This window comes from Conger conger, chromosome 1 (assembly GCF_963514075.1).
Source record: "Conger conger chromosome 1, fConCon1.1, whole genome shotgun sequence".
NCBI classification, from domain to species: Eukaryota; Metazoa; Chordata; class Actinopteri; order Anguilliformes; family Congridae; genus Conger; species Conger conger.
This window is the reverse complement of record NC_083760.1, coordinates 48,295,588-48,317,541: the sequence shown is the minus strand read 5'-3', so window position 1 is coordinate 48,317,541 and position 21,954 is coordinate 48,295,588.

The following is a 21,954-nucleotide window of genomic DNA, read 5'->3' as shown; positions in this document are numbered from 1 at the left end:
GCCACTGAAACCCACTCTGGAGTTTGACCGATTGTGGGATTCTGCCTCCAATATCCATAGCCATGGTCTTATCCACATTCACCTTATAGCCCGAGAAGTATCCATAAGTGGAGATGACGTCCTTTAAGTATGGGATCGTTGTTGCGGGCTCTACAAGATATAAAAGAACATCATCAGCGTACATAGACAACTTATGTTGTTCCTCATTTATTGTCAGTCCCTTTATGTTATCATCATCTCTAATAGGTTGTGCTAGTGGTTCAATGCTGATATCGAACAAAAGAGGCGATAAGGGACATCCCTGTCTGCAGTCGCGTTCTAGAGCGAATCGGCCTGATAGGAATCCATTTACTTTGACAGCAGCTTGTGGGTTAGAATATAGTGTTTGTATCCACTTTATGAAATTGGGACCGAATTGGAATCGTTTCAGCGTCTGGATCAAGTACTGGCAAGATACTCGATCAAATGCCTTCTGGGCGTCAAGGGATAGTATCATTGCATCCTTCTCCTTGCCTTTTGGATGAGTCATTAAATTTAGTAATTTTCTAATATTGTCCCCGTAATATCTCCCTGTTATGAACCCGGTCTGGTCAGGATGAATAACCTCTGTGATGATCTTATTGACGCTTCTCGCAAGGATGGCTGTTAATATATGCATGTCTGTATTCAGCAGCGATATGGGTCTATAAGATTGGCATTTGGTGGGGTCCTTTCCTTCCTTATGTATCACTACTATAGTTGCATCCCTCCAAGAGGGGGTCATGGTTCCAGACTTCAATGCATGGTGGTACGCTTCTAGAAGCAAAGGTGAAACTACCTCTTTGAACTTTTTATAGAATTCATTGATATAGCCATCCGGACCAGGGGCCTAATTTATAAAACTGTGCTTAGGATTCACGTCAAAAGGTTGTGTAAGCATGAAACCTAGGATGTGCGTACGCAAAAAAATATTCTGATTTATAAAACAGTGCATACGCACGTCCCACGCCAGTTTTCCTTTATAAATCACAATCAACTCTAAATGTGGCGCAACTTTGTCAGCTTCATGTCCCGCCCACAGTTGCCTATAAATAGGCAGTGAAACACCCCTAATGAATATGCATTTCACGAAGACGACAATGGCAAACGCTGAAAAGGCGGCCAAGAAAAGGGATTTCAGCCATTTGATTGCCTCTGAAAAGCTACAGGTGTGGGAATTATCCTGATTGATTGTAAATGACGAACAGTTCTGCAAAACGAATGTGATGATGACGATGATAATAATAATAATAATACACGTTATTTGTCTAGCACCATTGAAAACACAGTTACAAAATTAAGAGATAAAACGAACAAAATTTTTTAACAATAAACACATTATAAAACATAATATATGAATATGATAACAATATATGAAACTATGCTCGTATCTGCCTGACTGACGCATTGTAAACAGCATCAGTGCAGCGCAATTTATCCGACTGTTCACCATATTATTTATGAGAATACATTTAATAACATGAAGTATTGTTTAACAATTCGTCTACATATTTGAGGGATTATTTTACAACAACATCTCCGTTTATATTTATCATCCTAAATCATATTTTTTGGGCACTCCAGGGAGCATCAATCAAACAGCTGTTTGTTTATTCGTTGTAAGAGAGGCTTTTATCCGTTTTTGCAAATTAACTCTTCGTATATGATACGTGAGAGGTAATATTTCATTACATTACATTACATTACATTGCATGGCATTTAGCAGATGCTCTTATCCAGAGCGACGTACAACAAAGTGCAAATTAAACACAAGAACAAGTGCAAAGAGGACCTGAGAGGACAGTATAGTTCCGAGTCCTAGTGTAAACATGCAGAAAATCAGAACCCTTTAAGAGTACAATCAACAACAATCAATTTCGATTTATTTTACACAGTGGTATCTGTCGTATATCATTTTCGACTTCTCTCGTCGCCAAATGTTGTGTTGCACTTAGGAAGGGAGAGAACCCGTATAGCGAGATTCAACAATACAACACTTTAATAAGTATAACAGGGACGACGCACGTCCTTACAGCAGCCATACCCAGCCACAACTCCCGGCAAATCTTTATACCTTTTTACATCCTGTTTCACTTCCTGTTTTCCTGGTCTTACGTCACAAGCATTAAAGGCACAGGACACAACAGTATCAATTTCACACCATTTCTCGCGTTTCATCCCATTGCCATCGGAGTCGCAGTTTCTCATTTCTCCAGTTAATGTGCGTACGCATGGGTCAGAGTTTCCGTGGAGAACCGCACATTTTCCCGTCAAGTTCGTTTTTTATAAATGCCAAAGTTTGCTTAGAAAGTGGCGTATGCATTCTTTTGTGCCTACGCAACGTTTATAAATGAGGCCCCAGGACTTTTATTGTTTTTCAATGTGGAGATCACCTCTAGCATTTCTGATTCCTTAATCGGTTCATCCAGCTCTTTCGCCATAGGTTCAGTTAACTCTCTTAATTTAATATCTTTCAAATATTGGGCTAATTCTTTAGCATCCGTGCAGGTGTCCGTGTTTTTGTAAAGGGATTTATAAAATTCCGCAAAGGACGTTGAGATTTCTTCTGGTTTAGTGAGTGTTGTATGATCTAGTTGTAATTTCTGTACTATATTTGCCACTTGCTGTTTCTTAAGTCTTAATGCTAACAATCTGCTCGCCCTGTTACCATTTTCATAGTATTTTTGGTTAGTAAACCTTAAGTTGCCCTCGACCTTTTCGGTAACTATGCTATTTAAATCTCTGCGAGCTTGTTTGAGAGCATTAAGTAGGTTGGGGGTTGGTGTTCCCTTATGTTGTTGTTCAAGTAACCTTATTTTGTCTTCTAATTCACGCTGTTTTGCTTCCCTTGTCTTCTTTTTCCTGCTCGCAAATGAAATAATGTGACCTCTAATGTATGCCTTAGCACAGTCCCAAAGGATGAGCGTTGACACTTCAGGCGATACATTAGTGTCTAAGTAATTACGAAGCTCTGTCGTTATAAACGTAGTGAAGTCCTTGTCATTTAAAAGTGACGCATTTAACCTCCACTGGTTGTTGGTCTGAGGCCTATGTCCCATGACAGTGGGAGGGGTGCGTGATCACATATGGTAATTGGCATTATCTCTATGTCTGCAATCCTATGCAGCTCTGCTTTGGGGGTAAAAAAGTAATCTATTCCAGAGTAAGATGAATGCCTATGTGAATAAAAAGTAAAATCTCTACCTTTAGGGAATCTAGATCTCCAGATGTCCACCAAGCCTGATTCTATTGTTAGATGCCTGAGTGCTTTACTCATTCTAGAGGCAGGATACTTTGAGGTAGGCTGTCTATCTAAAAACTGGGACATGACACAGTTTAGGTCCCCACCTAGCAGTAGGATGCCCGAGCTGTGCAGTAGCGCTGTGTTAATGACTGTATTAATGAATCCAGGTTCATCTTCATTGGGGGCATTAAGGGAAACTGATATTCCATCGATAGACCCACTCACTACAATAAACCTCCCCTCAGATTCTTTATGAACTGTGGTCGGGACAAAATTTATCTGTCTATGAATCAAAATACACACTCCTCTCTTCCTGCCTGACCGATGTGATGAGTAAAATGCTTTGTCTGCCCAAGATTTTTTCAGTTTCTCATGTTCTATATCCGACAAGTGGGTCTCCTGCAAAAACGCTATCTGGCAATTGGCCCTTTTTAACTGACTAAAGATTTTCCTCCTCTTTATAAGGCTATGTAGGCCTTTGACATTGTAGCTTATAACCTTAAGTGACCTCATGGCTCAAAATGAATTGGGAACAATGCTGATGTGGTCCTTATGTAGATGAGAGTGGAGGTATATGTAACGGGGCAAGTTGAGAGTGGTAGTGTACTGTATGTGTAGTTGCACATGCACCGGCGTACAGGTGTTGGTATTTTGAGGTAGGCCTATAGATGTGCAATATGAGTGGGAGATGCGCAGTCTGTCAGGATAGAATATGCCATAGTGAACTCCCTGTCTCCCTCGGAGCATCTTCCTGACATCAGTGAAGACCGCTCTAACTTTAGCTACAGTAGACGTAAAATCAGCGAATATTCCGATGGGGTTCCCGTTATGGCTTAATTGTCCAGCGCGGTCTCTGGCTTTCCTAAGGATCTCCATGGCATCCCCATCACTGTGGCATTTTGCGATGATTACACGTGGCTTGCCTCCCGGTCTTCTCTGTGTCAGGCTGCGGTGTGAGCGGTCAATCCGTACATCTTTGTCCAGTCTAAGTACCTCCTTAAGAAGTTTGGACACCGCTGCAGGAGAGCTGGATCCAGGCTGTTCAGCGACCCCCATTATCCGAATGTTACCTCTCCGCATCCTTCCCTCCATGTCCTCACACTTATCTTGCAGGTCTTTCACTTGCCTCTCTAGATCGGTGACAGTTTTTTGTACAGACACCACATCGTCCGACCATCTTGACAATCCTTCCTCTACGGCCCTCACGTTAGCTTTCACGCTGCCGATTTCTGCGCAAATTGCGGCTGTGTTGCTAGCAATTTCGGTTTTCACCGCCTTTATTTCCTTCTGTAATGCTTCAAAGTCCTCAGCCAGAGTAGTCTTCAATTCCTCTCTTAGTACAGTGGATATGTCTTCCCTCAAGGCGGAGAGGATGTCAGCTTTGATTGAAGTTACGTTCATGGTCGAGTCACCCCCGCATGTAGCTAGCTCGGGCTTGTCTAGGCTTAACGAGGCGTTGGCCTTAGCAGTGGATGCACCGTCAAATTAGTATTTTCGCAATTTAGACGCCATTCACATCACTTTTACTGGTCTGCTGTTATACCTTAGTTAATTATCGATAGTTTCTGTAAATTTTAGTAGTATTGGAGTCATTTAAATATGCTATTTATCGAGACTCTGCAGGAGCTCCAAAACACGCGACCTACTCCATTGCTGGTCACCGGAAGCCCCCCGGCAATTGTCATTTATAAAGGGCTTTATAAATGACAATGTTCTCGGTGCGTCTGTGAATTTCCTGTCTTTTTCAGCTTTTACCTACCATTATGACATCATCTCTCACTTTAAATATAGTTTTTGTGTTGAATTGTGCATATCAACTATCAAGATTGATGCATTTACTTGTTGAAATTCAAAACATTTTTCATGTTCATGTACTTTCAGGAAGTTTGTGATTAGTATGTCTGTGATTTATTTGCCTGATATTAAAACCATATTTTTCTATTTATACATGGCAGCAGACTATATATGGTACCAGCCTAACCTTCCATGCCATGTTACGAGGGAGGTTTAGAGTCTATTCACCCCACCATAGAAACTCGGCCAGCCAAATAAAGGTAGATACATGTTGTGCAATGTGCCAGACTCATTACCGGAGCAACCCTTGAGATGCGAGTATGAGATGAATGGACAAGGGGTACACTTCATTTTCATTACAGCCCTGACTTTGAGGATGACTGTGGTGAGCATTGTTAGACAGAAAAAAAGTAATGAAGTAGGAACAAATGATTTAATGGATTTATGGCCGATGGAAGGTGTGTAAGAGTCTTCGGTGACAGGCAGTGGCCTGAATTACGTCATCAGCTTGCTGTTTATTGACTTCTCGGCTTGTTATATACCCATTTTCTGACAACGTAATTCATATTGCAGGACCCTGACTGTTTAATCTTGGAGAGAGTAACACAGTGCAATTCGGTGTGAATTACGGACATGAGTTATCACAGATTTGTTGTGGGGAATGAGTGCAGTCAGAGATTTTCAATGACCTTGTTTGGAGGACAGCGTAAACATATCTATGGCCTGAGCTTTTAAAAAAAAAAAGGCAGGTCAGTATGATTTTCTCCCTTGTTGAAACCACCAGCAAAGGTTTCTGCTATAATATCTATTATAATGACCTTTTTTCGGTTTTCATGTCCTAGTGTTGTAATATTGATTTACGAGTGTGTTGATTGGATGGTGCGATTAATGATCTCATTGATGGGGGAGGGAATCTCTCGAGGTCCATTTGCTGACATGCCTGTAGATTATGACTCTGCCCGGATCACATCATAAGAGTGAGAGGGGCGCGGAGGTAATTTTAAAGAAACCTACAGGAAAACTCCACAATTATTTTTAGACTGCAAGGCAGTTGGGGACATCGGGGACCATTTTGGCTTAGCACATTAAAGAATTCATGAAATGAAACCATACTGCCCAGACATCACGATATGATTTTCCATTCCCGGAGCTCTCCAGGTTTTTTTTTTTTCTTTCTACGAATCCAGGCTTCATTCTGCTGTATTGACATTGATCTATCCTTGAGTCTTTAGCTGCAGGCCTCAAGCCTAAACTTTGGTCTCAGTGCATTCAAGAAATAGCTGTGGGTGCCTGCTGTAATGATTTTCTGTTTCCCCTCATATGTTGGTTGGTAAAATGGGTACACTGAACATGGTGGGCCTCTAAAAGTAAGTGAGGAATGTGAAAAATTGGTGTACATCGGAGAGCCTTGCTAGCAGATTGCCAAAAGCACTCCAAGACATTCTGTGCCCTCCTCCTTTTTACAAACAGCAAATGACAAAATCCATTTATTTCCCCCTGGCGGGACCACAAGGGCTGCTGTGTTTTTCATTTGGCCATCACTCTCTTCCTCAATATAATTGAGTTGGTTACACACTTCATTGGCAGTAGGAATTCCAGTGCTAGGAATTTAAATTATTTCTTAAAAATAGGAGTATTTATTCATGTTGTGCTTCTCTTTTTTGAACCCCTTAAGTCTCACGGGCCCAGGTGGCAGGGAAGGTCTTTTTTTTTTTTTTTTTTTCTCCATTCATTCAGTTTCACGGGGCAACTCACTATTATTGGGCAAATGCATGTAACATGATCCACAAATAAGAAACACATCTCAAATGTGTTTAATTATCCACAAACAAATATCAACTTGTGTTATATATTTCCATTTAAATTAATGTGCACTGATTTGTCCAAATGCAAACATATTTCTGAATGTATATTTTCCCTTTTGCAGAAATATCTCATCCCTGAAAGAAAGTAAACCAGCTACCACGCTGTCATGTTCTTCTGTGGTCGTTTCACCAGGTTTTGTCCATGGTCAGTGTGTTTTGTGCAAAATGGAAAATATGTATTCACAAACATGTATCCATTTGTAAAAATCAGTGCACATTCATTTAAATGGCAATTTATAAGACACAAGTTGCGTCTCTTAAGTGTTCATCATGTTACACACATTGGTCAATAATATTGAGACTAATCTCTCTCCATACTATGGTAACAGGATATACCGTTTGAAAGCGTTAGAACTCATGGTTCTATCTGCATAACCTACTTTAAGATGCCATTGTTTTAGCAACAACAGTTCCTTGTTTTGTAGCATGTGGGTGGCAAAACAAGCATGGGGGGCCTCGCATGTCCTTTTCACAAGGGTCCAGTGAAACAAATGCATAAAAGTTTCTCATTCAAAAACTCAGAGAAACGTTGATAGAATGTCCATTGTTTACTTTGAATGTCTCTGGAGGAATTATCATTGTTGTCCATTTGGCCGTAGGTTGCCAGCCTGTCCAGTCCATTCAAGACCGCACCGTAAAAGGACTGTAGGATTTGGGTTATCCTCCCTTTTAAGCCTCTCAATCAATAGGTTCCGTCCGTCCGGAATCAGAACAATCCCAGTTAAGGAGTACGCATTTTCCAGCTAATGGGACGGACCTGTTGTCATGACAGGCTATTTCTGTCCGCTTTCAAGATGGCAGTTAGCTCAGCTAATATTAGCTATTGATAGCTAGCTTGTTAGTTACTAGTAACTAGCGACACAACTGTACAAAGCTATAATTAAGCTAGTCAACTGAAATAAATATATATGTGTTACCCCTACTAATGTGTTACTTTCCTAGCTAGCTAGCCATCTATACCTCAGGCTTAAGTTGCCCTGCTGCTCTGCTATCTGATTTCCCAAAATAACTAACATTATGTCTGACAATGGATCAATGGGTAAGGTACTTTACACCACAAACAGCATCTCTGGTTACAGTGTAGCTATTCTAGCCATCAAATGTCTGTCGGTGTGTCTTGTTAGGATAGCTAGCTAGCTCTACGGTTAGCAGGCTAGTCTATATCAGTTTGGTGGTAAGATAATGTTAACATTACTAGCTACTTGCATTACTTAGGTAGCATTGTAACATTAAATAGGACAATTTACCTACCATGGCAATTTCTCGCTAGCTAGCTATGTTATTAAAAGCATATACATTAAACCAACAACAGCAGTAGACTAGTTGTTACCACCAAGGTTACAAAACAACATTGCCTTAATGAAACGTTACCTACAGATTTGCAGCAATCAACAGCTAGCACATCCTGGCATGAGGCATGACATCTTCTCTGTTCATTCTCTTTCACTGCCCACTGCTACATTAATTATATGGATAGCTATCATAGCTAGCAAGATAGGCAGAACTAGCTCGTAACTGGCTTTGATCATGCTGCAACATTTGCTAGTTTGAACAGTGAAGTTAGCCAAACTTCATCTCTGATGGTTGGCTGGCCACGTAGCTAGCAAACATATATTTAGCTAACCTGTGTAGCGTTGGAAGCTAAGCGGAGAGCCAGGGGCGACCAAAGGTAGAACCTTTTCTTTAACCGACACGCAAACGTGTCAGTCACTAAATCCCAGGGAGAACCGAAAAAGGGATACCCAGCTAGGAACAGGACTTCTCCCGGAACAATGGGAGGAAAGGAAATTAAACAAACCAAACTTAGAACTCGTAAACAGAGAAGTAGCTCAAAAACGGCTAGAGAACGTAAAGCAACCCTTAAATAACTAGGGCGAACCAATACTTTGGTACCGTGCCAAATAGCTGGGCACTGAGTGAGAACCAAAAGAAAATACAACCTAGCGAGAAAAGCTAGGCACGAAAATAAAAACCTCGAGGCGCAGCTCGGGACAAAAATGCAAACCAAAATACAACACCGGGGACAACGTCCCTCTACCATCGACTCACACGAGTCCAAAAGAAAAACAAAACCCTTGAGGAAGGCGCCAGCACACACAACACTTCCAGCTGTACGCCTTCCTTACCTTTTAGATATTTCTCCTTTTTTGCAATGAGAGAATTATCCACCAGCACCGTACCTGACTCGTATAGGGTTAGAGTCTACCGGGCGCTTTACCGGCTTTGTGCCAAGGGCGAACGGTTGAACACAAAAGCACAGAAACTAGTCCCTGCTGGTCTTAAATACTCTCCCGAGAGGTAATTCCCCTGGCGTAAACGAGGAACAGGTGGAAACAATTATCCTCGGCCAACTAGTGGCACCAGTGAGAATTACCTCCCACCATGACAGGACCCCCCTACTAAGGAGCGACCCCAGACGCTCCTTTAGCCCCCCGCCTGTGAAACTCACGAATCAGTTCGGGGTCTAAAATATCCCTAGAGGGAACCCAACAGCGTTCCTCCGGCCCGAAACCTTCCCAATCTATAAGGTATTGTCGCCCTCTGCCTACGCGACGTTCCGCCAGGATGCGACGGACGGTGTAGACCGGGCCCCCGTCAATTAATCGAGGGGGTGGCGGAGGAACTTCCGCAGGTGCCAGTACGCTCGTCGACACGGGCTTGAGACGGGAAACATGGAAGGTAGGGTGGATCCTCATAGAGCGAGGCAACTGGAGACGCACCGTGACGGGGTTGATCTTCCTAATAATTTTAAAAGGCCCCACATATCGAGGGGCAAGCTTACGCGACTCGACCCTCAATGGCAGATCGCGTGTGGACAGCCATACCCGCTGCCCCACCCTATAGCAGGGCGCTGCTCGACGACGCCTGTCGGCCAGCCTTTTCTGGTTGGCCGTAGCTCTTAAAAGGGCCACTCGCACTTTCCTCCATGTGGCCCGGCACCGCCGAACAAAGGCCTCAGCAGAGGGCACTGCGCCCCCTCTCTCTAGCTCCGGGAACAGAGGCGGGGGATAGCCAAATTGTACCTCAAACGGTGAGAGACCTGTGGACACATTTAATAACGTATTGTGGGCGTACTCCGCCCACGTGAGCTGGCGGCTCCATGACGTGGGGTTGTCCATAGCCAGACACCGGAGTGTGTTCTCGAGAGTTTGGTTAGTGCGTTCTGTCTGTCCGTTGGTCTCTGGGTGGAAGCCAGACGAAAGGCTCACCGAGGCCCCCAACAGAGAACAGAACGCACGCCAGAACCGGGAAGCGAACTGGGGTCCGCGATCAGAAACCACGTCCTGTGGGAGACCGTGAAGTCTGAACACATGATCTACCACCAACCTAGCGGTCTCCCCTGCCGATGGTAATCTTGGCAGTGCCACAAAATGAGCCGCCTTGGAAAAACGGTCCACTACCACTAGAATGACCGTTTTACCGTCCGATGGTGGCAACCCCGTGATCTAGTGCGATGTGGCTCCATGGGCGCTTCGGGATGGGTAACGGACGTAGCCACCCTGATGGTGGTCGATGGGAGCCCTTGCTGCGTGCGCAAACTGGACACGCGGCTACGAATTCCCGGACATCCTTTTCCATCCCGGGCCACCAGAACCGTCGAGACACCAAATCTTTGGTGCGGTGGACCCCGGGATGCCCCGCCAGCCGTGAGGCATGTCCCCATTGTAGTACTTGGGAACGGACCCCCGCAGGCACAAAAAGGCTACTAGGTGGACCCCCCCCTGGACCCGGTGTAAGGGTGAGGCTGGGCGGAGAGCCAGAAGCGACCGAGGAAGACCCTCTAAAACGAACACGAGAACGGGTTCGTCACTAAATCCCAGGGAAGAGCGGGAATGGGAAATAAACACAACTGAACCAAATAAGGGAAAAAGGAAAAGCCCCAAAAAACGGCTATAAGAAAACAAATCAACCCTTCAAAAACAGGGCGAACCGCACCACTGGCTTAGGTGCTTCCAATGACCGTGGAACAAAATAAAATACAACCTAGCCGGGGAAAAAGGCTAGGCACGAAAATAAAAACCTCGAGACGCAGCTCGGGACCAAAACGCAAACCAAAAATACATACCAGGGGACAACGTCCCCCAACCTCCGACTCACACGAGTCAAAAAGAAAACCAAAACCTTAGAGGAAGGCGCCAGTGAACACCACACAGCTGAACGCCTTCCTTACCTTTTAATCTTTTAGTTTTTTAGCAGTGAAACACACACACCAGCACAGTACCGGACTCTTAAGTCTCACAGAGTCTACCAAGTGCTTTTACCGGCTTTGTGTCAGAGCGCACAGTGAACACAAAAGCATTGGTAGACTGCCGGCACTGGCCTTAAATACTCTTTCGGAGGGGAAATATCCTCTGCCAATAATGACAGCCAGGTGAAGCCAATGAGCACCAGCCCTCTGGTGGACACCCTAGATATTACCTCACCATGACAGGACCCCCCTACTAAGGATCGACCCCAGGCGATCCTTCAGTCCCCCGCCTGCGAAACTCGCGAATTAGTTCTGGGTCCAGAATGTCCCTCGTGGGGACCCAACAGCGTTCTTCCGGGCCGAACCCCTCCCAGTCTATGAGGTATTGTTTACCTCTGCCTACCCGGCGCTCCGCCAGGATGCGCCGCACGGTGTAGACCGGACCCCCGTCAAGTAATCGTGGGGGTGGTGGAGGAACTTCCGCAGGGGCCAGTACGCTTGTCAATACGGGTTTAAGGCGGGAAACGTGGAACGTGGGGTGAATTCTCATGGAGTGGGGCAGCTGGAGACGCATTGTGACGGGGTTGATTTTTCTAATGATTTTAAACGGCCCCACGTATCGAGGGGCGAGCTTACGCGACTCCACTCGCAAGGGCAAATCACGCGTGGACAACCAGACCCGTTGCCCCACCCTATAGCAGGGCGCCGACTGACGGCGCCTGTCAGCCAGCCTCTTCTGGTTGGCAGTAGCCCTCAAAAGAGCCGTACGGACCCTCCTCCAAGTGGCCCGGCATCGCCGAACAAAGGCCTCAGCCGAGGGCACTTCACCCCCTTTCTCCAGGCCCGGGAACAATGGCGGAGGATATCCAAACTGCACCTCGAACGGCGAGAGCCCCGTGGATGCATTCTGTAGTGTGTTATGGGCGTACTCCGCCCACGTGAGTTGGCGGCTCCACGAAGTGGGGTTGTCAACAGCCAGGCACCGGAGTGTGTTCTCCAGCGTTTGGTTGGTGCGTTCCGTCTGCCCGTTGGTTTGTGGGTGGAAGCCAGATGAAAGGCTCACCGAGGCGCCCAACAGGGAACAGAATGCCCGCCAGAACCGGGACGCGAACTGAGGGCCACGATCAGACACCACGTCCTGGGGCAGCCCGTGAATTCTGAATACGTGGTCCACCACCAACCGTGCGGTCTCCACTGCCGAGGGTAGCTTAGGTAACGCCACAAAATGAGCCGCCTTAGAAAAACGATCCACTACCACTAAAATGACCGTTTTACCCCCTGAGGGTGGCAATCCTGTGATAAAATCTAATGCGATGTGGCTCCAGGGACGCCTAGGAATAGGTAGTGGACGTAGCTGCCCTGATGGTGGGCGGTGGGAGCCCTTGCTGCGCGCGCAGACAGGGCACGCGGCCACAAACTCACGGACATCCTTCTCCATCCCGGGCCACCAGAACCGTCGGGACAACAAATCTTTCGTACGGTGAACCCCGGGATGCCCCGCCAGCCGTGAGGCGTGTCCCCACAGTAACACTTGGGGCCGGACCCCAGTGGGCACAAAGAGACAGTTTGGCGGACCCCCTCCTGGATCCGGCTCACGGCGTAATGCTCTACGCACTGCTGATTCCACCTCCCAAATAATCGGCGCCACTATTCTAACCCCCGAGAGAATAGGTTCAGGATCGCGTTCCCCATCTGTCTTGTCGAAAACCCTAGAGAGGGCATCAGGTTTGGTGTTTTTGGACCCAGGGCGGTATGTCACTGTGAAAGAAAAACGTGCAAAAAACAGTGCCCAGCGGGCTTGACGCGCGTTGCGTGTCTTGGCGATCTGAATATATTCTAGATTTTTATGATCCGTCCACACAGTGAACGGATGCTCCGCCCCCTCCAGCCAGTGCCGCCACTCCTCTAAGGCTAACTTGACTGCTAGCAGTTCCCTGTCCCCCACGTCGTAATTTCTCTCGGCCTGTGACAGTGACCGGGAGAAAAACGCACAGGGATGCACTTTTTGGTCTTGGGGAGACCGTTGTGACAGAATAGCCCCTACCCCCAGCTCGGAAGCATCAACCTCTACAATGAACGGCAGAGATGGGTTCGGAGTTATAAGAATCGGCTCGGAACAGAACCTTTTCTTTAACTCGACGAACGCCGCTTCTGCACGAGGTGTCCACACAAAGCGCGCCAGGGCATTCTTTTTCGTGAGCGCAGTGATAGGTGCGACTACCGTGCTAAAATTACGAATAAAACGACGGTAAAAATTGGCGAACCCTAGGAATCTCTGCACCTGTTTCACAGATTCCGGGGTGGGCCAATTCCTCACGGCAGAGATTTCTCGGGTCCATCTCCGTTTTACCTGCTGAAACGATAAAACCCAGGAAGGATACCGAATTTGCATGGAACACGCATTTCTCAGCCTTAACAAAAAGGCGAGCCTCCAAAAGGCGCGTCAGTACCAGTTTCACGTGGCGAATGTGCTCAGAGAGGGTAGCGGAGAAAATCAAAATATCGTCTAAATAGACGAACACAAATTTCTCCAACATCTCCCTGAGCACATCGTTAACGAGTGCTTGAAATACAGCAGGGGCGTTGGTGAGGCCGAAGGGCATAACCAAATATTCATAATGGCCCGAATGCGTATTGAACGCTGTTTTCCACTCGTCTCCCTCTCGTATGCGTACCAGGTTGTATGCGTTACGAAGGTCTAATTTCGTAAACACTGACGCAGTTTGCAATCGCTCAAACGCAGAGTTCATAAGCGGCAGGGGGTATCTATTTTTTACCGTAATAGTGTTCAGCCCCCTGTAATCTATGCATGGCCTTAAACTCCCGTCTTTCTTTTTAACAAAGAAAAACCCTGCTCCTGCCGGTGATGAGGACGGTCTAATGAACCCATTAGCTAAGGCTTCACGGATGTATTCTGTCATGGCCCGGCTCTCAGGGGCCGACAGAGAATAGAGTGCACCCCGGGGTGGAACTGTACCTGGGTGTATATCTATTGCACAATCGTAAGACCGATGCGGGGGTAACGTGGTCGCGCGTTGTTTGCTGAATACTTCAGCTAACTCGCAATATACCCTAGGAACATTTGTTGGCAGCGGGAACCCCATAGCCCCTACCATCCGATCCTCGCACCCACTGGCTGCGGTAGGGAACATACTCTCGGTGTCCCAATCTGTGCCCTCACTGCCCTCACCCTCATCAATGGGACGATTCCAATCATACATTGAATCCCACTCCAGACTCCCCCCCTGCTCCTCCTCCTCCGGCCCCCGGACATTAGGACCAAGAGGCTCCCTAGCCTCCTCCTCGTCCCATTCAGACCCTATGTCAGTCTCTATGGGAGGAGCCGAGGGAATATACACACGATTGGAGTGAGTAGCACATTTTGGTCCCCACCGAGACACCGGATGGCTCCGGTTGCCCCAGTTTATTTGGGGTTGATGTTTAATTAACCAGCCATGGCCTAAAACTATGGGGTACGCTGGGGACTCTACCAAATAAAAATATATACGTTCCTGGTGTCCCCCAAACGGAATTCGCATAACCACCCGCTCTGTCTTGTGGCGAACCACCCCCGACCCCAACGGGCGGCCATCAAGCGCCGTAATAGATTGCGGCTGCGGCATAGGTCGAACCGGTAGGTTCTCTTGTTTAGCCCACTGGCGGTCAATAAAGTTATCTACTGCCCCAGAGTCAATAAAGGCGTCTGTCCTCACTACGACCCCCTTCCACGTCAATTCAATGGGAATAACTGTGCGAAAGCTAATACCTTCACTAGGTCCCACTAGCGACTTTCGCTCCACTAGTGGGACTGATCTTTTACTGGAAGGTCGGGACAGTTTCTTATCCGATGCCCGGATCGTTTACAGAAGAAACAGAGCCCTTCTCTCCAGGGTCGTCTCCTAGGACGCGCCAGGGTAGTACCATCTAACTGCATCGGTTCCTCCGTTCTGTGTACCCCCTGTCTCCCCTCCTTCTCTGTACTCCTGCCTAGGGAAGGTGGAACCGGCCAATTAAACCCGCCGACTCTGCCGGCTCTTTCTCGCTCACGTTCCCGAATCCGGTTGTCTACACGAATCGCAATAGAGATCAGCGAACCCAGATCCCCCGGTGGTTCTAACGTGGCCAGCGCGTCTCTGACCGGGTCTGACAAAGCGGCAGTAAATAATGTTATAAGCGGTTCGTCCGCCCACCCAGTCTCCCCTGCCAACGCCTGAAACCCCACAGAGAACTCTGCCACGCTCTGGGTCCCCTGCCTCATCCACGTTAACCGGGCCGCCGCCTCTTTGCCCATGATGTTGTGGTCAAATACCCGGGTCATCTCCTGTATGAGAAGCTGGGAATCGTTCATTATTGGAGATTGTGCCCGGATCAGCGGATCCGCCCAAGTCAGAGCAGTCCCGGTCAGTAATGATAAAATGAACGCCACTCGGGAATCTTCAGTCGAGAAACGTGAGGGCTGGGCTTTAAAAAAAATCAAGCACTGAGAGAGGAACCCCCTACATTTACCCGCATCTCCCCCGTACCGCAGCGGCAGCTGTAATTTGGGCTCCCTCCCCCCGGGTGTAATGGACTGGAGAGCGGATCCAGGTGGGGAAGAAGGGAGTGATTGGGGGTTGTCAGGAGCTAGCGCCTGTGCCCGTGATGAGCGAAACTCGCTTACTAGTTGCTGAAAGCTATCAGCGAGCCCCATCAGCACATCTTGCTGCCTACCTAGCCGGGCCAGGATCTCATCCTGACGATGGAAAATTACCGTCTGCTGCTCTGTCGTAGCAGCCTGCTGTTCATGCAACCTACGCAGTGCCTGCTCCTGAGTCGCTAGAGCAGCCTGCTGGGCGGCTACCACCGCTTCAAGCGGTGAACCCCCCACCTCATTCCCTGAACTGGTCGCTGGTCTCTCCATAGTGGCTTTTGTGTTCTGTAAGGGTGAGGCTGGGCGGAGAGCCAGAAGCGACCGAGGAAGACCCTCTAAAACGAACACGAGAACGGGTTCGTCACTAAATCCCAGGGAAGAGCGGGAATGGGAAATAAACACAGAACTGAACCAAATAAGGGAAAAAGGAAAAGCCCCAAAAAACGGCTATAAGAAAACAAATCAACCCTTCAAAAACAGGGCGAACCGCACCACTGGCTTAGGTGCTTCCAATGACCGTGGAACAAAATAAAATACAACCTAGCCGGGGAAAAAGGCTAGGCACGAAAATAAAAACCTCGAGACGCAGCTCGGGACCAAAACGCAAACCAAAAATACATACCAGGGGACAACGTCCCCCAACCTCCGACTCACACGAGTCAAAAAGAAAACCAAAACCTTAGAGGAAGGCGCCAGTGAACACCACACAGCTGAACGCCTTCCTTACCTTTTAATCTTTTAGTTTTTTAGCAGTGAAACACACACACCAGCACAGTACCGGACTCTTAAGTCTCACAGAGTCTACCAAGTGCTTTTACCGGCTTTGTGTCAGAGCGCACAGTGAACACAAAAGCATTGGTAGACTGCCGGCACTGGCCTTAAATACTCTTTCGGAGGGGAAAAATCCTCTGCCAATAATGACAGCCAGGTGAAGCCAATGAGCACCAGCCCTCTGGTGGACACCCTAGATATTACCTCACCATGACACCCGGATCTTGGCGCAGTGCTCTCCGCACTGCCGACTCCACCTTCCAAACCACAGGCGCCACAATTTGAGCCCCGGACAGAATGGGTTCAGGCTCGTGCTCCCTATCCGCCTTGTCAAAAACCCGTGAGAGGGCATCTGGCTTGGTGTTCTTGGACCCGGGGCGGTACGTCACCGTAAAAGAAAAACGCGCAAAAAACAGCGCCCAGCGGGCCTGGCGCGAGTTGCGAGTCTTAGCTGATTGAATATACTCCAAGTTTTTATGGTCCGTCCACACTGTGAACGGATGCTCCGCCCCCTCCAGCCAATGCCGCCACTCCTCCAAAGCTAGTTTGACCGCTAGCAGCTCCCTGTCTCCCACATCGTAGTTTCTCTCGGGTTGGGACAGCGACCGCGAGAAAAACGCACAAGGGTGCACCTTTTGGTCTTGGGGGGACCGTTGAGACAAAATAGCCCCTACCCCCAGCTCAGAGGCGTCAACCTCTACAATGAATGGTAGGGAGGGATTCGGAGTTATTAAAATAGGTTCCGAACAGAACCTATTCTTTAACTCAATGAACGCAGCTTCCGCACGAGCTGTCCATACAAAACGCGTCGGGACCTTCTTTGTGAGCGCGGTAATGGGTGCGACTACGGTGCTAAAATTACGGATAAAACGACGGTAAAAATTGGCGAAGCCTAGGAACCTCTGCACCTGCTTAACCGATTCCGGGGTAGGCCAATTCTTTACCGCAGAGATTTTATTCTGGTCCATCTCTGTTTTCCCCGCAGATACAATGAACCCCAGGAAAGATACCGAATTAGCGTGAAACACGCACTTTTCAGCCTTCACAAAAAGGCGAGCCTCCAAAAGACGCGACAACACTAGTCTCACGTGGCGAATATGCTCAGAGATAGTGGCGGAGAAGATCAGGATATCATCCAGATAGACGAATACAAACCTCTCCAGCATTTCTCTGAGCACATCATTTACTAACGCCTGAAACACTGCGGGGGCGTTGGTAAGACCGAATGGCATGACGCGATACTCATAATGGCCAGAGTGTGTGTTAAACGCGGTCTTCCATTCGTCGCCCTCTCGTATGCGCACCAAATTGTACGCGTTACGGAGATCTAATTTTGTGAACACCGATGCCGCCTGCAGGCGTTCAAACGCAGAGTTCATCAGCGGTAAGGGATATCTATTCTTGACTGTGATCGCGTTTAGTCCCCGGTAATCAATACATGGCCTAAGACTGCCATCCTTCTTTTTAACAAAAAAAAATCCCGCTCCCGCTGGTGACGACGATGGTCTGATAAAACCATTCGCTAAGGCTTCGCGAATGTATTCTTTCATTGCCTTGCTCTCAGGCACTGACAAAGAATAGAGTGCGCCCCGGGGTGGGACTGTCCCTGGGTGTAACTCGATCACACAGTCGTATGACCGATGCGGTGGTAGTGTGGTCGCGCGCTGCTTGCTGAATACTTCTGCCAGCTCGCCATATGCCCTCGGAACGTTGGTTGGTAGCGGAAATTCGATAGCCCCAACCATACGTTCCTCACCCCCACTACCTGAGGTCTGAAACAAGCTCTCAGTGTCCCAATCAGAGCCCTCACTGCCCTCCCCGTCGTCAGTAAGACGATTCCAATCACACATGGAGTCCCACTCCAGACTCCCCTCCTGCTCCTCCTCCCCCTCAGGTACCCTGAAACTAGGATTATGGGGCTCCCTAGCCTCCTCCTCGTCCAATTCGGACCCTATGTCAGTCTCAATAGGAGGGGTCGAGGAGTTATACACATGATTGGAGTGCTCATCACACTGCGGACCCCACCGGGACACCGGATTGCTCCCGTTACCCCAGTTTATTTGTGGCTGATGCTTTACCAACCAGACGTGTCCTAAAATAATCGGATAAACCGGAGATTCCACCAAATAAAAATATATACGTTCCCGGTGCCCCCCAAACGGGATACGCATAACCACTCACTCCGTTTTGTGACGAACCACCCCGGAACCCAATGGGCGACCGTCCAGCGCCGTAATGGATTGGGGCTGCGGTATAGACCGAACCGGCAGATTATTTTGCCTAGCCCACTGACGGTCAATAAAGTTGTCCACTGCCCCAGAGTCGATAAAAGCTTCTGTCCTCACTACGGCCCCCTTCCACGTCAGTTCGACGGGAAGCACTGTGCGAAAGCTAATACCTGCACCTGGTCCCACTAGTGACTCTCGCTCCACTAGTGGGACTGCTCTTTTGCTTTCCGGTTAGGACAGTTTTTTATTAAGTGCCCTGGCCGTTTACAAAAGAAGCACAACCATTCTCTCCCATGCCGCCTCCTAGGACGCGCCAGCGTGGTGCTGTCAAGCTGCATGGGTTCCTCCAATTTGTGTACCCCCTGTCTCTGCTCCGCCTCTGTAAACTGGCTCAGGGAGGGCGGAACCGGCCAATTGAAACTGCCCATTCTGCCGGCTCTCTCTCGCTCACGTTCCCGAACCCGGTTATCAATACGAATCGCTGTCGATATTAGTGAGCCTAAATTCCCCGGTGGCTCCACTGTGGCCAGCGCGTCCCTGACCGAGTCTGACAGTGCACATGTAAAGAGTGTCATTAGCGGTTCGTCTGCCCACCCCGTCTCCCCTGCCAGAGCCTGAAACGCCACTGAAAACTCTGCCACACTCTGAGTTCCCTGCCTCATCCACGTTAATCGGGCCGCCGCCTCTTTACCCGTGACATTGTGGTCGAATACTCTTGTCATCTCCTGCATTAGGAGCTGGGAGCTGCTCATTAGGGGGGATTGTGCCCGAATCAGCGGATCTGCCCAGGCCAGAGCGGTCCCGGTCAACAGGGATAAAATAAACGCTACTTGGGAATCCTCGGTAGAGAATCGTGAGGGTTGGGCTTTAAAAAAAATTAAGCACTGGGAAAGAAACCCCCTACATCTACCCGCCTCTCCCCCGTACCGCAGCGGCAACTGTAACTTAGGTTCCCGTATTAGTGGGGAACTGGGCTGGGATGCGGATCCCGTAGATGGGGAGGAAGTGAGTGGCTGAGGGTTGTAGGGATGTGGTGCCTGAGCTTGTGGGGAATGGAACTCGCTTGCCAGTAACCGAAAACTATCGGCAAGCTCCATCAACACCTCTTGCTGCCTGCCCAGCCTAGACAGGATCTCGTCCTGCCTCTGAAAAACCATGGTCTGCTGCTCGGTGGTAGCTGTCTGCTGGGTGTGCAATTCCTGCAGCGCCTGCCCCTGCCTAGCTAGCATAGCCTGCTGAGCGGCTACCACCGCTTCTAGTGAGGAGTCTCCCATCTCCCTTCCAGAACTGGTCGCTGGTCTCTCCATGGTGGCTTTTGTGTTCTGTAGCGTTGGAAGCTAAGCGGAGAGCCAGGGGCGACCAAAGGTAGAACCTTTTCTTTAACCGACACGCAAACGTGTCAGTCACTAAATCCCAGGGAGAATCGAAAAAGGGATACCCAGCTAGGAACAGGACTTCTCCCGGAACAATGGGAGGAAAGGAAATTAAACAAACCAAACTTAGAACTCGTAAACAGAGAAGTAGCTCAAAAACGGCTAGAGAACGTAAAGCAACCCTTAAATAACTAGGGCGAACCAATACTTTGGTACCGTGCCAAATAGCTGGGCACTGAGTGAGAACCAAAAGAAAATACAACCTAGCGAGAAAAGCTAGGCACGAAAATAAAAACCTCGAGGCGCAGCTCGGGACAAAAATGCAAACCAAAATACAACACCGGGGACAACGTCCCTCTACCATCGACTCACACGAGTCCAAAAGAAAAACAAAACCCTTGAGGAAGGCGCCAGCACACACAACACTTCCAGCTGTACGCCTTCCTTACCTTTTAGATATTTCTCCTTTTTTGCAATGAGAGAATTATCCACCAGCACCGTACCTGACTCGTATAGGGTTAGAGTCTACCGGGCGCTTTACCGGCTTTGTGCCAAGGGCGAACGGTTGAACACAAAAGCACAGAAACTAGTCCCTGCTGGTCTTAAATACTCTCCCGAGAGGTAATTCCCCTGGCGTAAACGAGGAACAGGTGGAAACAATTATCCTCGGCCAACTAGTGGCACCAGTGAGAATTACCTCCCACCATGACAACCTGTGTAGTCAGCAGCTATTAAAATGATCTTGTGATGGAGCTGTTATCCTTTTTTTCTTTTGTTGTGCTCTGGGGTGAAGTTGCCCCATTGGTTCTAGGATCAGATTTCCTTCCCCAAATCCTAACCTTAACCATTAGTAAATGAAAAAAACAACAGACCCTTGATCACAATGAAAATAAGTCTGACTTTCTTGTTTTTATCCTTGTTTTCATTTTATTTTTTTTACTTAGGGCAATGTTGCTCAGGGGCGTGTCTAGAACATTTTGAATGGGGGGGCCAGGCTGGGGCACAGACCCAGAGGAGTGGGGCCAGCCATCAAGGCTTACCATATATATTGTTTGTTGCGTACAGCAGACAGACGTGTATTTATACGACCGAACCTTAGCCCTAGCTTTAACCCTAACCTAACCTTCTTCTTTTTTTATATACCTGCCCCTGATTCTAGGTAATCATATACAGTGCCTTTCAAATTTTGCTGTTTGACAGCTCAAGTTTAGACATGTGGGTCCTGTACGATCCTTTAAATGGATTAAAACAGTTTTATTCTTCTGTTTTGGTGATGGCTGGCAAAATGTTTGACAAAATCATCCAGGTTAAGTAACTTTGCTTTCCTGGCCTCAATGCTAAGTACTCCAATGTTACTAAGCCTTTCATCATTCATAGTTGTGCGCGAATGAGTTTTTATTAGCTTAAGTGCAGAGAAGCTGCGCTCACAGCCAGGACTGCTAACAGGCAAGGCTATAGCTATGCGGCACAAGCGGAAAAGCTGATGGAACACTTCTTTGTATGGTTCAAGGAAGACTGTAAACTCTAGGACACTGGACAGATCAATTCCACTCTGGGCTTTTCTCTCTACAACCCTCCTTGCCTGATGCAGCTCATGCTTGAGGTCTTCAAGATCACATTCATAGATGTTGGCAAAGCTAAAAATGGTTTCCTCTTGCAAAAAGCTCTTGCTCTTAGGGTTCAGTGCTTGTATGCCCTTCATAATTTCACAGTTTGGTTTGCTGAAACGTCTCTTCATCTCCCCATTCACATGATCCAAAATTGGGTAAAATATGCGTCTCCTAAACTTATCCATGTCCCCTTCTTTGCACCTACGCTGACCAATAGAGGATTCCACAATTG